The sequence below is a fragment of the Lontra canadensis genome, unplaced genomic scaffold (assembly GCF_010015895.1).
Source record: "Lontra canadensis isolate GAN:19392208 unplaced genomic scaffold, GSC_riverotter_1.0 scaffold2, whole genome shotgun sequence".
NCBI lineage: Eukaryota > Metazoa > Chordata > Mammalia > Carnivora > Mustelidae > Lontra > Lontra canadensis.
In genome coordinates this window covers 62,749,043-62,763,847 of record NW_022630996.1, presented here as the reverse complement: position 1 = coordinate 62,763,847, position 14,805 = coordinate 62,749,043, and the positions used below count along the sequence as shown (strand labels likewise).

At 41.5% G+C, this 14,805-nt stretch overlaps 1 pseudogene; it reads left to right on the top strand.

The window, feature by feature from the left end:
* Positions 1-4,491: 4,491 nt before the first annotated feature.
* The window catches only part of LOC116878783, a 58,044-nt pseudogene continuing 47,730 nt past the window's right edge, over positions 4,492-14,805 (top strand).

Here is a 14,805-nt window from a genome sequence, read left to right as displayed (position 1 = left end):
ATGGTTATTTAGGAGCCGGTACAAAGACAGACTGTTGCTGGAAAAGGAAAAAGAAATACAGGTGGGAAATATAAGTCTCAACAAAGGCCCATACTATATAGAAGGGTGCTGGGCGCTCAGGTCTTAGAGGAAAATTAGACTGTATTTTAAACCAGCTACTCCTCTGTTCTGAGTCGTCCCCATTTTATGGTTCTGTAGATGATTAAAACAAGTATAGTGGTCATTCCAAGAGATTCTTCTGTCTTGTGTCAGGGTTCCCACCGACGGGAGTGGGCAGCCATAGAGATGAATAGATGTGTGTCAGTCTGGGTGGTAGCTAGTCAGCTTGGCTCATGGGAGCACATTTTATATATATATATTAAATTATATATATATGTATATATATATGTGTATATATATATATGTATACATATGTATATATAATGGATCAGAAGAAGGGCTCTGTTGTGAAGAGATGAGTCACGTTATCATCTCAGTGGACCTTACATAATGGCAGGGCCTGTATTTCCAAAAATGTAGGGTGTGGGCAAAACACACCCATAAGCTCTGAATTCAGGTAATAATGTGGAATTCTGGCACAGGCTGCAAGTCTATATTCTCCCTCGAGAAATACTGCTAAGGATTCTTCTTTTTTGTTTTGTTTTGTTTTGTTTTAATACTCCGATTTCCTGCAGTAGGGGAATAAGAAGGCTCGTTGTCCTGTCATTTGCAATATTCATGAAGCGGGCATTTTAAGCATGTATTTTAGTTTCTACTCATTGTTTTCCAAGAAGTACCTAGGAGGACTGGCATATATTGAGAAAAACATAAAGCCTCAGTGTTTCATGATGTAAACATTTCCCAAAATACCACCGGTTTTAGCTGTGCCAGTAACTCGCCGTATGACTTAGGGCAAGTTAAGGTAAGTGCCCAGCCACCCATCTCCTATTATTAAATGGGAATATTACTACCACCACCACCACACTTTCTCTTGCCAGGTACAATGCAACAAAGTATTTGCTTCCACTTCGCAGGCCTTGTACGCACAAGAATGTTTCCCCTTTCCTCTCTGTGAAATTAAGTTCATCTTTTTTACAGTCTGTGTTTTGGAAATCTTCCACACCATTCTTTTCATTCCTTTTTATCAGTATCATCTCAACCTGGAAATACGTACAGGGTTATATGAACTGGGATTTGCCTACATGTTGTTCTGCAAAGGACCCGCTTACTTGTGCATAGATGGGAGTATCTCCCCTGATTTGCACACATTTTCAGCTCTCCAGGAGACAGCATGGTCTTCTTGATATCTCATCACCAACAAGGTGCCCATTAAATTAGAACTGAACACACACACAAAAAAAATCTTTTGTCTCATTTCATAAAATGTTAAATATAACTTTGGCTGCATGAACACACAGTGTGAGCCTCATTTACAGATAATACTGATTATTTCCGAGCATGGGTGAGCCTGTTTGCTAAGTAGTGATTAGAAGTCACTTCCCTGGTTTTGCAGAGTGCCAGATAACCAGGGCCATCATAGAGGGAACAGAAAAACACCATGGTTTGGTCTGGTGCTGATTTCTGTCTCTGCAACTTTTTAACTAGTTGGCCATATAGCTTTGTCGATTAAATTTCCTACCATGTCCAATAGACTTTTATCTTGATTCCCAATTTTATCCTAACTTCCAAAGTCTCCATACTTTGTATTTCCTTTTAATTCTGATTCTACCATATTTCATCAGTGTCATCAAGTATTTATGGAAGGGGTGCTTGGGTGGCTCAGTGGTTTAAAGCCTCTGCCTTCGGCTCAGGTCATGATCACAGGGTCCTGGGATTGAGCCCGGTGTCTGGCTCTCTGCTCTACAGGGAGCCTGCTTTCTCCTCTCTCTCTGCCTGCCTCTCCGCCTACTTGTAATCTCTGTCTGTCAAATAAATAAATAAAATCTTAAAAAAAAAAAGTATTTATGGAGGACCTGATATGTGCTCAGTGTTAGGCTAAGGGTAATTGGAAAAACTCCTATATAACAAGAAAGGGTTGGTAAGAAAATACAAACTGTCTGCAGTGATTTGCTTTGTGTTTTGTTGCACAGGGTAACAATTTGAGGACAATTCAAGAGAATGTACGATGGAATCTTGTTTCATGATGAAAGAGCCAGTATGGCACTCCAAAGAGTGTGCACTGAAGCCATCACAGAATGCCGAAGTCTCGAACAGGGACCAGAGGAATGACGGAGGAAGAAGGGATGTGTCTCTGAGAGAGGGGAGGAGCATGAACACAGGCAGAGGTGAGAATGAACTTGGTGACCTCACGAATCAGCCAAGACATGCTTTGGGTGGGACATGAGAGGATGGCTAAGAACGTTTTGGGAAATAGGACTAAGAGATAAGTGCCAACTAGAGGACGTCCTTGCAGGTCAAACAGAAGGGTTGTGATGGTCTTGGGAGAAAAATGGGACCCTCTTTCGGGTCGAGAATGAAAGGTTTAAGATGACTATGAATTCTTTTTGATGCAAAGGGCCCTAGACTTGGAATCAGAATGCCTAGGCTCCCGTCTTGGTTTCACCACTTTGAAGACATATGATCGTGAGCAAGTGAGTGAATTGTGTGAGCCCTGAGCTCTTGCACTGGGAATGGCTTGGCACACTGATAACCACTGCAGACACATGAGCATGATGAACTTGGCGTCTGGAGTGCAGCAGTGCCTACAGGAACCGAGGGGAAGAAAGCGAACAGGGAAATGTTGCAGAGGCCAACGCTGCATCATACAGATGACTCTGGTCCTCCGGGCTCCAGAAAAAACAGTCCTGCCAACCGACTTCTTTCCCTAGAACTCAGTCTCCCCTCCTTGGCTACTCTACAAACCTTGACATTTTGCTACTCTCTCTCTTGCCTCGTCCCTCTTCAGAAAGAGTTATCCCGTCCCTACTTAAACCACCTAACAGACCCTTTCTGAGAAGTCACCAACACATTCCCCAAAGACCTGTGGTCTACTGGGCTTCTCCTTTACTCAAATGACACACTCTGTCTGTTGACATTATTCTTTAGTACCATGCGTCCTTATTTTCCGCAACTCTCCAATTTCCAGGGAGTCTAATTCTACATGATTTTTAACATTTCTTACCTAAAAGAATTCAGTTTCCTCCACTTCCGCAAACCTCCCCGCTGACTCCTTTCCCTCCTGCTGGTCACCTGATCTCTCTGATGACTCATTGGATCTTCTTGCAGTTGAAAGGATGAGGAAGCCACCCGGCTGATGCCAATCCCTGGTGAGGATGTGGGGAACAGAAGAAAGCCACATAGTGCTGGTGAGAGTGTAAATTGGTACGACCAACTGGAAATCAATTTGGCAACACTTTATCAAGCCAGAGATGCTCAGACTCTCTTCCTACCTAGCTGGTCGCCCTGATAATAATTGTCATACACTGAGTGCTTACTTGGTTAAGACGCTGATCTCACTGCTTTGTTCTCTTGAAGGAGGTGCTTCCGTTATCCTAATCTTACTGAGGGAGGCACAGAGAAACGAAGAAACGTGCCCAAGATCACACTGTTGGGACTTTGTGGTGGAGCTTGGATCTGGAGGGGGCAATTGGGCTTCAGAGCCTAAGCTCTCATCCACCAAACTTCCTAGAGAAGCTCATACCCCAGGACTGACGTCTACAAATGTTCACAGTAGCACTGAGAACACCAGAAGGGGTGAAGGACCGCACTGCCCCTCCACAGGGGAACGGGTGGATGGATCCATGTGGCTACTGTTCAGGAGCCCAAAGGAATGAACGGGCTCCATGAATATCAAGATGGACTAATCTCAGAAATAGACTCTTGTATTAAAAAAAAGCAAGGTGCAGCAAGATCTATACAATAACACCAGGGATGTAAAACTTTAAAATGCATGCAACAATAGCACATAGTTTCTAGGTAGCTATACCTGTAGTAGTTAAAAATCTTAGATGTCCATGAACTAGATCAGTTGAAAGATATCTTGAGGGATGGAAGGAAAGAGAAGGAATGAAGGTGATTTTCTTCGGGGTTGTCACATTTAAGCACAAAGGAGAGGGTGGATGAAAATATGGCAAAATATGAATATTTGTTTAAACCAGGTACTGTCTCTGTAAGTATCATGTTATGTTTTCATTCTTGTCTACATGTGGGAAATATTTTATACACACAGTTTGAAAACATTCCAAAGAAATGAGAAACTAGCCAAAAACCTTACAGGGAGGGACCATCATTCTGGGGGCTTTTCAAGTGAAAACAAAGTAATTCTCTAGCCCAGATTAAAAGCTCAATATTTCAAGGGAATAAAGGGAAGGAAAGGTACTTTCTAGAAGCCTGGAGATTAGTTAAGGAGACAGAGCCAGACCTATACAACAATTCAGAAATAAGACAGGCGCAGGCAAGGAATTGTGAAGGGCAGCCTACTCCTGCCTGAGGAATCCCCCAGAGTGGTTTCAGCAGCTTGGCTCTGGGTGATGTCGCAGGGGAAGGACACTGTACAGGGCTAGTCTTTGAGCGATGACTGGCCCTTTGAGTGTGATCTCCGGTGTGAGTGACAGCAGAGGCTCTGCTCTTCAGGAGTGGAGGATAGGAAACACCTCGGCCGCCCATCTACATGGACAGCCTGTCACCAATGTAAAGCAACCAAAAAATGTAATCGTATTATTTTGTAGCCAGCCCTCTGTTTGTACATCACATGTCCACAGATTTTGTGTAATTAGAGCCCAGAGATGATACCTGAGGTATTTATTGAACACATTCATTCTGACTGTGTAATATTTGTTATTTATTTATCTCTCTAAACGTACATGATACTTGACAAATATGTAGAAAGACAAGTTTCCTGCCCTGGGGAGTTTATGTTCCAGTGTGCACAAAGAACAGAGGGGTAGGATCTTGACTTGGGGAAGGCTTGGCAGCTAGGGAGAGACTGCCTAGGTCGGAGAGAAGGGAAGCTGAAATCTCCGGAAAAGTGGGGATGGGCATGCGGAGGGAATGGAGGACTTTAAAAGAAAGCCTTTAAAAATAAGCATGATGTTGAGTCAGTATAATGTCCTTGGAAAACCTTGGTGAGAGCAAGGGTAAAGGTCAAGATTGTGACAAGAAGCTGAATAATGTGGAAACGTTAGTAACTGGGGAGCTGCCACCACGTACTGCGCCCATCGTATGCGATGGACTGGACTCCTTGTCTATTATGTCACAGAGTCCAAAAAGCTGATTTTAGTGTCATCACACTCCGTATGTGGAAACTGAGGTTCAGAGAGGTTAAGTATCTTGTCTAGGATGTCACAGCTCATAAGTGGATGAGCCTGAATTCAAAGTCAGATTTGACTCCAAAGTCTATGCTTTTTACTCTACACTCCCCACAAAGCAAAGAGAATGTCAAGAAATGAGAAATAGACAGGAGGATTAGAACACAGGCTAACTGTACACCCTTAGCAACAATATAGTGTAATCACCACAGCATCAGAGGGAATAAATTTCCTTATGTGAGAAAAAAGTGGAGTCACTGCTAGTAAGTTCAATGACTGAACTGAACTGCATTTATCACTAGTATATTAAGACAGAAGAATCTGTTGAGATTTATGCTAATGGACAGGTAGAGCAGTCAGAGAGTAGAAACATATGGTGTGACCATGGAGAAAAAGAGCAATGAGGAAAGATGAACAGGAAAATCTTCAAATTTCCTCAAGAAGTGAACATGGGGCACCTGGGTGGCTTAGTGGTTTGTGTCCCACTCTTGATTTCAGCTCAAGTCATGATCTCAGGGTTGTGAGATCAAGAGAGAGATTCTCTCTCTCTCCTTATCTCTCTGCCCATCTCCTCTCACACATACACTCTCTCCATAAAAAAACAAGAACAAAACAAAACAAATAAACAACAACCAAAAAACCAGAACAAAACAAAAAACATCCCCCAAACTAGTGGACATTTAAGAGCTCTGGATTTGCAAATAAATGTACCTTTCATTCTTTTTTTTAATTATTGAAGTATAGTTGACACACAATGTTTCATTACTTTCAGGAGTGCGACATAGTGATTGGACAACTCTATACATTATGTTATGCTCACCACAGGGATAGCTACCTTCTGTAACCATACAATGCTATTACAGATGGCCAACAGACACATAAAAATGCTCAACATCATTCATCACCAGGGGAATGCAAATCAAAATCACAATGAGATATCACTTTATGCTGTCAGAATGGCTAGTATCAGAGAGACAAGAAATAACAAACGTGGGCAAGAATGCAGAGGAAAAGGAACCCTGTTTGTGAGAATATAAATTGGTGCAACCATTGTTGGAAAATAGTGTGGAGGGTCCTTAAAAAATTAAAAACAGAAATACCATACAATCCAGTAAATCCACTATTGGGTATTTACCCAGAGAAAATGGAAACACTAACTTAAAAAGACATATGCACCCCTATATTCATGGCAGCATTATTTACAATAGCTGAGATATGGAAGAAACCTAAGTGTCCACCATAAATGAGTGAATAAAGAAACTGCAGTATATATATACAGTGGAACATTACTCTGCCATAAAAATGAGTGAGATCTTGCCATTTAAGACAATATGGATGGACCTTTCATTCATGAATCTATGATTAGGCTGTATTGGCTGCCTGCCTCTTTTTTGCCCCAACTGCACAAGAATCCATTGGCATGGAAATTTGCCTATTATTTCCCATTTCTTTTCCAAAAACATTAAAACAACTTTGAACAAAGTATATCTGCCCAATAATGTTCATAAAAGTGAAATAATTATAAATTTATAATTTATAACTATAAATTTTATATATATATATATATATATATATATATATATATATATATATGAATGCTCTTTCCTAACTCCTTATCCCCAGTCAACCACCTATTAACTCAATCTCATACTTAAAGACCCAACTTAAAATTCCTTATCGATCTGATCCTTCTATCTTGTCCTACTGCTGTTCCATGCACTTAATTTTATTATAGCATTTATCATATGGTCTTACAGTTAGCCGTTTCAAGCTTTCTTACTAGACTGTGAGGTCCTTGAAGGTAGGAATCAAGTTGTGTTCATCTTTGTATGCACCGTACTTTGCAAAGTATCTGACACATGTCAGGTACTCAAATAGTTATTGAATAAATAAATGATCAAAATTTGAATCAAAGAAAACAAGTAAGCAAGTATTCTAAACTAAAGAGAAACAGAAAATCACATTATCATTAACAAAAGGAAAAGGCAAGCCATTCTTCGAGAAGCAGTGTTTAGTCTAACTGGAGTGCTGGGGTGGCTCAGTCAGTTAAGCGGACTGCCTTTGGCTCAGGTCATGACCCTGGAGTCCTGGGATGGAGCCCTGCAATGGGCTCCCTGCTCAGCAGGGGAATCTGCTTCTCCCCCACCCCCTGCTCATGCTCTCTCACTCACTCTCTTTCCAATAAATAAAAATCTTAAAAAAAATAATTATGCCTAATTACCTTTGGGGGGCATTTAATAAGTTATAAATTAATTTTCTAAGCAAAAGCTTCATGTTAAATAAAGAATATATATCTACAAAACAATGATCAGCTTGTCAAAGAATTATGACTAGAAATTCTCAGTACCATTGACAAAAGACCCCTACATTTATTAAAAGATTATGACACTATTACCATGAAAGTGTTTTTTGCTTTGTCATTGGTGAGTTATGATGCCACCAAAGGAAATACCATTTTAATCACCCATCAATGTAATGGACAATGGCATTATTTTTTTTTTTTTTTCATGGACGTGCTCAAATTTTAATAAGTATTGACTTATGACTTTTTACATTTTCAGCTTTTTTTTTTTTTATAATTTTATTTTTTTATAAACATATATATATATTTTTTCCCCCCCCCAGGGGTACAGGTCTGTGAATCTCTACGTTTACAAATTTCACAGCACTTACCATAGCACATACCCTACCCAATGTCCATAACCCCCCCCAACACCCCTCCCCCCAGCAACCCTCAGTTTGTTTTGTGAGATTAAGAGTCGCTTATGGTTTGTCTCCCTCCCAATCCCAACTTGTTTCATTTACTCTTCTCCTACCACATTAACCCCCCATGTTGCATCTCCTCTCCCTCATATCAGGGAGATCATATGATAGTTGTCTTTCTCCGATTGACTTATTTCGCTAAGCATGATACCCTCTAGTTCCATCCACGTTGTCGCAAATGGCAAGATTTCATTTCTTTTGATGGCTGCATAGTATTCCATTGTATATATATACCACATCTTCTTTATCCATTCGTCTGTTGATGGACATCTAGGTTCTTTCCATAGTTTGGCTATTGTAGACATTGCTGCTATAAATATTCGGGTGCACGTGCCCCTTCGGATCACTACGTTTGTATCTTTAGGGTAAATACCCAGTAGTGCAATTGCTGGGTCATAGGGTAGTTCTATTTTCAACATTTTGAGGAACCTCCATGCTGTTTTCCAGAGTGGTTGCACCAGCTTGCATTCCCACCAACAGTGTAGGAGGGTTCCCCTTTCTCCGCATCCTCGCCAGCATCTGTCATTTCCGGACTTGTTAATTTTAGCCATTCTGACTGGTGTGAGGTGGTATCTCATTGTGGTTTTGATTTGTAATGGCATTATTTTTTAACCATATGCCAAGTGCCCTCTCTTCCACCGTATTTGTTTTGAGACACTGTGGTTCAGTAGAGAGGATGCACTTGGAATCAGGCGTCCTTAGCTTCAGTTTCTAGTTCTGCCACATACTGCTATGAGATCCTGGAAAAATTATAAAACCTTTCTGAGCCTCAGTTCCTCATCTGTAAGAAAGATAGAAACAGCATAGCAGGTAGTGTATGTCAAGTACTTAATAATACAGTGGTCCTCCTATGGTGGCTACTCAAGGCTAGTTACTATTTGGGGCAAAAATCCAATTGTCCTTAATTAGGACACTTGCAACCAACCATTCCATACATTTTTAGGGTATTACTAAGGCAGTGAGCACATTTCACGTTGTTTCCTTGGGGCATGTTTCTTTTGACCGTTGACCTGCTGATGATTGCCAAAACAATCGTTATCTTAGCTCTCGCTTTGGAGATGTTACCACGTGTTGCAACAGGGGAGCTGCATGCAACTTTTGTCTAGCTGAAGCCATCTTGCTTCCACTGGTGCTATTTTCCCCTGGTATTTATCACACAGATCCTGCCAGAGCGGACCCCAGAATTTTCATCGATCTATGCTGTCCTTTTTAAATCTCCACAGCCTACATCCTGGTCTTTATCATCTACATACACAGACCTTGTTCCAGTTCTTTCCATAAAAATAACCAGGAAAATCTTCTTCAAATAATGAGTTCAGGGTTTAATTGCCCCTTTCGAGAATTTAAGAGATAAGATGTGCTAACCTGTCAGATTATGGGCCCACCCGTATCAGTATTTTTTTTTTCTACATCAAGGAAAATTATATGGGGAGTCCAAAGAGGTTATGAAAATACCTTAGTTATCTCCTAACAACTTCCTAATAACCTACTACTAATATAGCTAGAATGTCTATGTTTCTTTAGGATTGGTTTCTTGATATAGTCAATTACTGTTTAGCAGAGAGAGTCCCACAAGAGAAAGGACATGAATCTTTTTTTGTTGTTTGTTTTCATTAATCTCAAGGTCTCTGTAGAGAATGGGAAATCATCACCTAAAGCGTGGTAGCTAGAGCTGGGGTGTGTGATACCTGAGATCATGTGTTTATTTCAATGAAGAAGTGAGGAGAAAAATGCTGATCTGGTGATTTCTACTTCTCCCATAAAATGGGACTTCAGAAGGAAAAAGTAAGGACATATCTAGGCCCACAGAGAAATGATAAAGCCCTGCCCATGAGGGAGGGTTGTAGTAACTATCTCAATAGGTACTATTGACTTAGAACCTTCTGTCCCTGAGTGTCATTCTCTTTTTGAATCGTGATTTGTGCTCCTCAGAAATAAAGATAGAGTTGAGATGCTGAATTCTGCGGCTTCCCATTTATTTCCTATATAGTTAAATTTAAACTACTCCGTTCTTTATCAATCACAAATATTTATTCACTGACCACTGCATTGACGGCTACAACACAAATAAAGCAGGATATGACCACAGTGGACCTTTGAAGGATTTAAGAATTTTTTTTCTTTTTTATTGGCTGCTCAGTGTTCAAGACCCTTCCTCCTTGTGGGAATGCACTAGTGTGTGGTATTGGTGGGATGGAAGAAGAGTGGGACAGATGTCCCTTTTCCCTGTCCTTCCTGTAGCTACTGTGTAGGCATAATGATGTAGACTGAGATCATTTCTCCCCGTGGGGCTTTCGCCCCGCCAGCAGCACTGGGATTGGTTAGAAATTATTTATGGCAGCACAGAGAGTCCAGCAGCAGTGGTGTCTGTCGAGGCAGGGATGGTGTGACCTGTAGCAGTATATTAGCCAGACAGTTCCTATGGCCTGAACTTGACTGTGATTCTTATGATTGCATCTCTGGTTCCTGTCTGCTTTCTAACTCTGCCTCTCCAGCCTCCCTTTATATGTTGTCTGAGTTGGTTAGAGCAAGTTTTCTGTTGCTTCTAAGCTAAGTCTGATTAATGAAGTACAAACACGGCTCCTTTCCACACACGGTGTCTCAGGCCTTCAGTCTGTCTCCATCTTGCGGCTCTGCTATGTGAGCATGGTGTCCAAGGCTGCTGCGGCAGAGAAGAATGTGAGAGCTTCCGCTCTCTCGCACGCCTTGGCTCAGGAGCACACACAGCACTTCCTCTCCTGACCATTAGCCAGAACCCGTCACACAGCCCCACCCGACAGCAAGGAGGCAGGAAGTGTCATCTTCCTGTGTATTGAGGAGGGAGAGGAGAATTGCGTATGGGAGACACTAGACGTCTGTGCCATCGAGAGTTAAGACTGAGTGGCTAGAAGTTCACTAACGGGGGAATGTGAGAGAGGCTTAGAGAGGCGGAGAAAGGAGATCGGCAACAGCCAGTGCTTCCTCAGACTTACTCTGGACCAGGGTCTCCTGGTCCCTTAGCCACTTGCTCTGCCTCAGCCTTGGCAAAGAATCTAAGGTGTTGACCAGTCACTGGCAGGGCGGGACTGGCGAGCTTCTCTTGTCTCTTCTGGACTTGAATGAAATGCTGCGCAGGCAAGGTGTATAGTCTGGCTTTCCAAAAGGATGCCAGAGGGGCTGAGTGTGGCAACCTGGAAGGGCTGGGAGGCTAACTGCCTGTGGGTCCCACTTTGGCTGACGGGAACCAGGAGTCAGGAGGGAAGAAGGCAGACACATTCCCTCTTATTCCTCCTTCCCCTGAGGCACAGTTTTTCCAGAAGGTCAGACAGGAGACCTGCTGCATCTGGCTCATTGTAAAGTAGTGGCCCCCATGGAAATCCTTCACGTTCTATGGCTTCCCATCTTTTCCTGTTCCATTTTCTTTTCCCCGTACTCTTGCTGGTTTGGGATTGTATTCCCAAATCAAACCTTGTAAGAAAAATCTCCATTTCCTCCGCTATTACTTTACTTTCTAGTACTACCATACTTACACTTCTGATCACCAAATGTGTGGGGTTTCTCCCCACACATTAAGCATTTCCCCAATTCTTGGTGGACCCCTGCTGAATGTCCTACAGTTATATTCAGTTCTGACACTATCTACCTTGAGTTACCATCAGATCCCACAAGGTTAGGGCTCAGTCCCACAAGACTGTCACCACTTTAGGGGCCAGTTAAAAGTCCCAGGTTGTCACCTGCACTTCTGGCCCACTGGCTATCATTCAGGGTTCCCATGACCCTCTTTTTCAGTTCAGTAATTTGCTGGAACAGCTCACAGAACTCAGGGAACCGCTTTCATTTACTGGTTTATTATATAATGAAGGCTGTGATAAAGGATGTCGATGAATAGCCAGGTGAAGAGATATGCAGTGCAAGGTTCAGAAGTGTCCTGAGAGCTGGGGCTTCTGTCCCCATTGAGTTGGGATGTGTCACTGTTTTGGCACATGGATGTGTTCACCAAGCCAGAACCTCTTTGATCCCATAGACTAGGGATTTTTATGGAGGCTTCCTCACACAGGTATGATTAATTATTAACTCAATCTCCAGCCCTCTCCTCTCCTCAGAGGATGGGGGATTGAGCTGAAAATTGCAAATTTCTAATCATGGCTTAGTCTTTCTGGTGACCAACACCCATTCTGAAGCTATCCAGTAACCTACCAAGAGTTACCTCATTAAAACAAAAGATTCTTGGGCACCTGGGTGGCTTAGTTGGTTAAGCATCTGCCTTCAGCTCAGGTCATGGTCCCAGAGTACTGGGATTGAGTCCTGCATCAGGCTCCCTGCTCTGCAGGGAGTCTGCTTCTCCCTCTCCTCTGCCCTTCCTCCTGCTCATGCTCTTTCTCACTCTCAAATAAATCTTAAAACAATAACAACAACAGATTTTCCTACCACCCAGGAAATTTCAAGGGGTTTAGGAGGTTTGTTAAAGCTTTGTTAAAGACCAAATATTAGAACAAAAGATGCCTCTAGCACAATTACTGCTTCGGGAATTGCAATGGTTTTAGGAGCTCTGGCCAGGAGCCAGGGGCAAAACCTCAAATATATATATATATATATATATATATATATATATATATATCTCATTATATCACAGTATAACAAACATCAACACATCAGCGATTAGGCTCTACTTTCTAGAGATCCCAGACTAAAAGAAGCCTTCATGTAAAATGAGTTAACATTATACAAGCTTAGGTGCCTGGCTGGCTCAGTCAGTAGAACACGTGACTCTTGATCTCAGGGTCATGAGCTCAACACAGACCCTGGGTGTGGGGCCTACTTAAAAAATATACACAAGCTTACTTATGGTTTAAAAATACCAGTTGCATGCAAGATTTACACTAAGAAAACTTATGGAATAACAGTGCAGTTGGTTATAAGTAGAGACAATTGTATAAATTCAGAAAGGATTCCTTTTTGTATTTGGAGATCTTTCACTGTTAACTTGAGAGGGATACAGAGTTTTAGGGACTTTCAGATCATATAAACAGAACTAGAACTATATTGTAGAGAAGGTAAATCCAGTCACTACACAAGAGCAGGAGGTAGCAAAGATCAGTGCAACTATGAAAACAATAAGTAGAATTTGTAACTCGGAATATTTCATATTCAGATATAAAGCAAATAATTTAAGATACAAATAGATAGAAGTCAGGTGGAATAGAGCCAAATCAGTTAACCAAGTCCAAAATCACTGGACTGTCTGAGAACAAACTTAAGTTCCTGTTAAGATTCTTGCTGAGTTATATAGCAATTTGATAAACACGCAGACTGTTCTACAAGGTTCTGAATGGAATGTGTGCCTAGAAAAAAATAACTTCTGCTATAAATGTCAAGCAGATTCAAAATCTGGAAGGATATAAGATCATACTATAGGTGTTTACAATATAAAATCTCTAATGGAGGAGTTAAAAATTTAGTTTTCTACACCTTATACCGTCCTACGCTATCCTTACCAGTGGTCCTTCAGCTTCTGTTTGCAGAATTCTAATCATGGGGAATTTGCTTCTTCAACAGATGTTTTCTGATGTTATTGAATGTGAGTGCATGTGTGTGTGTTTTAAAAGCAAAACCTGCCTGCCTTTAAATTTAACTGATCTTAGGTCCCTAAACCAGCTAAGGATGGTCTAATCCCTCTTCCACATGATGGTCCTTAAAATGCTTGAGATAGTTTTCATGTTTCCCCTGGATCTCCTGTGCTCCAGGCTGAATGTCTACTACATCATCAATCCCCCCTTTTAGGATTCTGTGTTTTAGTTTTGTTTGACATGGCCCATATTTATTTCTAAGTGAAGGGGACAGTCGCTTACTTTCTCTGATTGAGGAATTATATCCTTCAAAACTGTGGTGCCCAAACCTGGACACAGTATTTTAGGTATTGTCAGGTCAGTCCAGAATAGATCAGATTGTCAATTCCCTCCCTCAGTAATGATTCCATACTTCCACTAATGTAGTCTAAAACTATGCTATTGTTTACTTATTTAACAGTTGTTTGTAATAAAACTTAGGGTCAGCCAACCATTAGTTTTTTGCCCCTTTCTTTTGCTTCTCAGTCAGGTCTTTCCTATTCTGCCCTTGGTATTGATTTTTTTGAACCCAAATTAAAGGCTTTTCACTGTTATTAAACTTCATCTTATCTGACTCAGGCCATTATTAAGGCCCGTGAAGATTTTTTTTATTATTCAAAAGTCTGCCACTTGGGTGGCTCAGTCGGTTAAGCGTCTGCCTTAGGCTTAGGTTATGATCCCAGAGTCCTGGGATTGAGCCCTGCATCGGATTCCCTGCTCAGTGGGAAGCCTGCTTTTCCCCCTGCTTGTTCTCCCTCTAAATAAATAAAATCTTTTTAAAAAAAACCTGCCACCTAATGTATTTACTATATGTTAAGATTTTGATCACATGTCTTCAACAATAAGCAAATTGACAAGGTTGAACCAGGATGGTGCCTGTGGCAAGCCAAGAGATAGCCCAGGTTGATCGCAACCAGATAATCAATTCTCACTGGGGTACCATCATTAGTCAGTTAAAATGCTATATGATTGTACCAAGCTCCAGGAGACTTTATTGGAATACCACTGAAATACTTTCCCCCTTGGTTTACCACTTTTCTCATCTGCCACATTATTAATGGACATCCAACTAGGTGTAATCAGCTAGTCTAGATGTTGCCAACTGGCCTGGCAGTCATAGGCAGGTCTTGGTGTTCACCTGTTGGGCGTAAACAATGTCACAAAACATCAACATCAGACCAGACCACTCTCTGACCATGGTGGATCAAGATAATGACTCTGTAATTATGTCT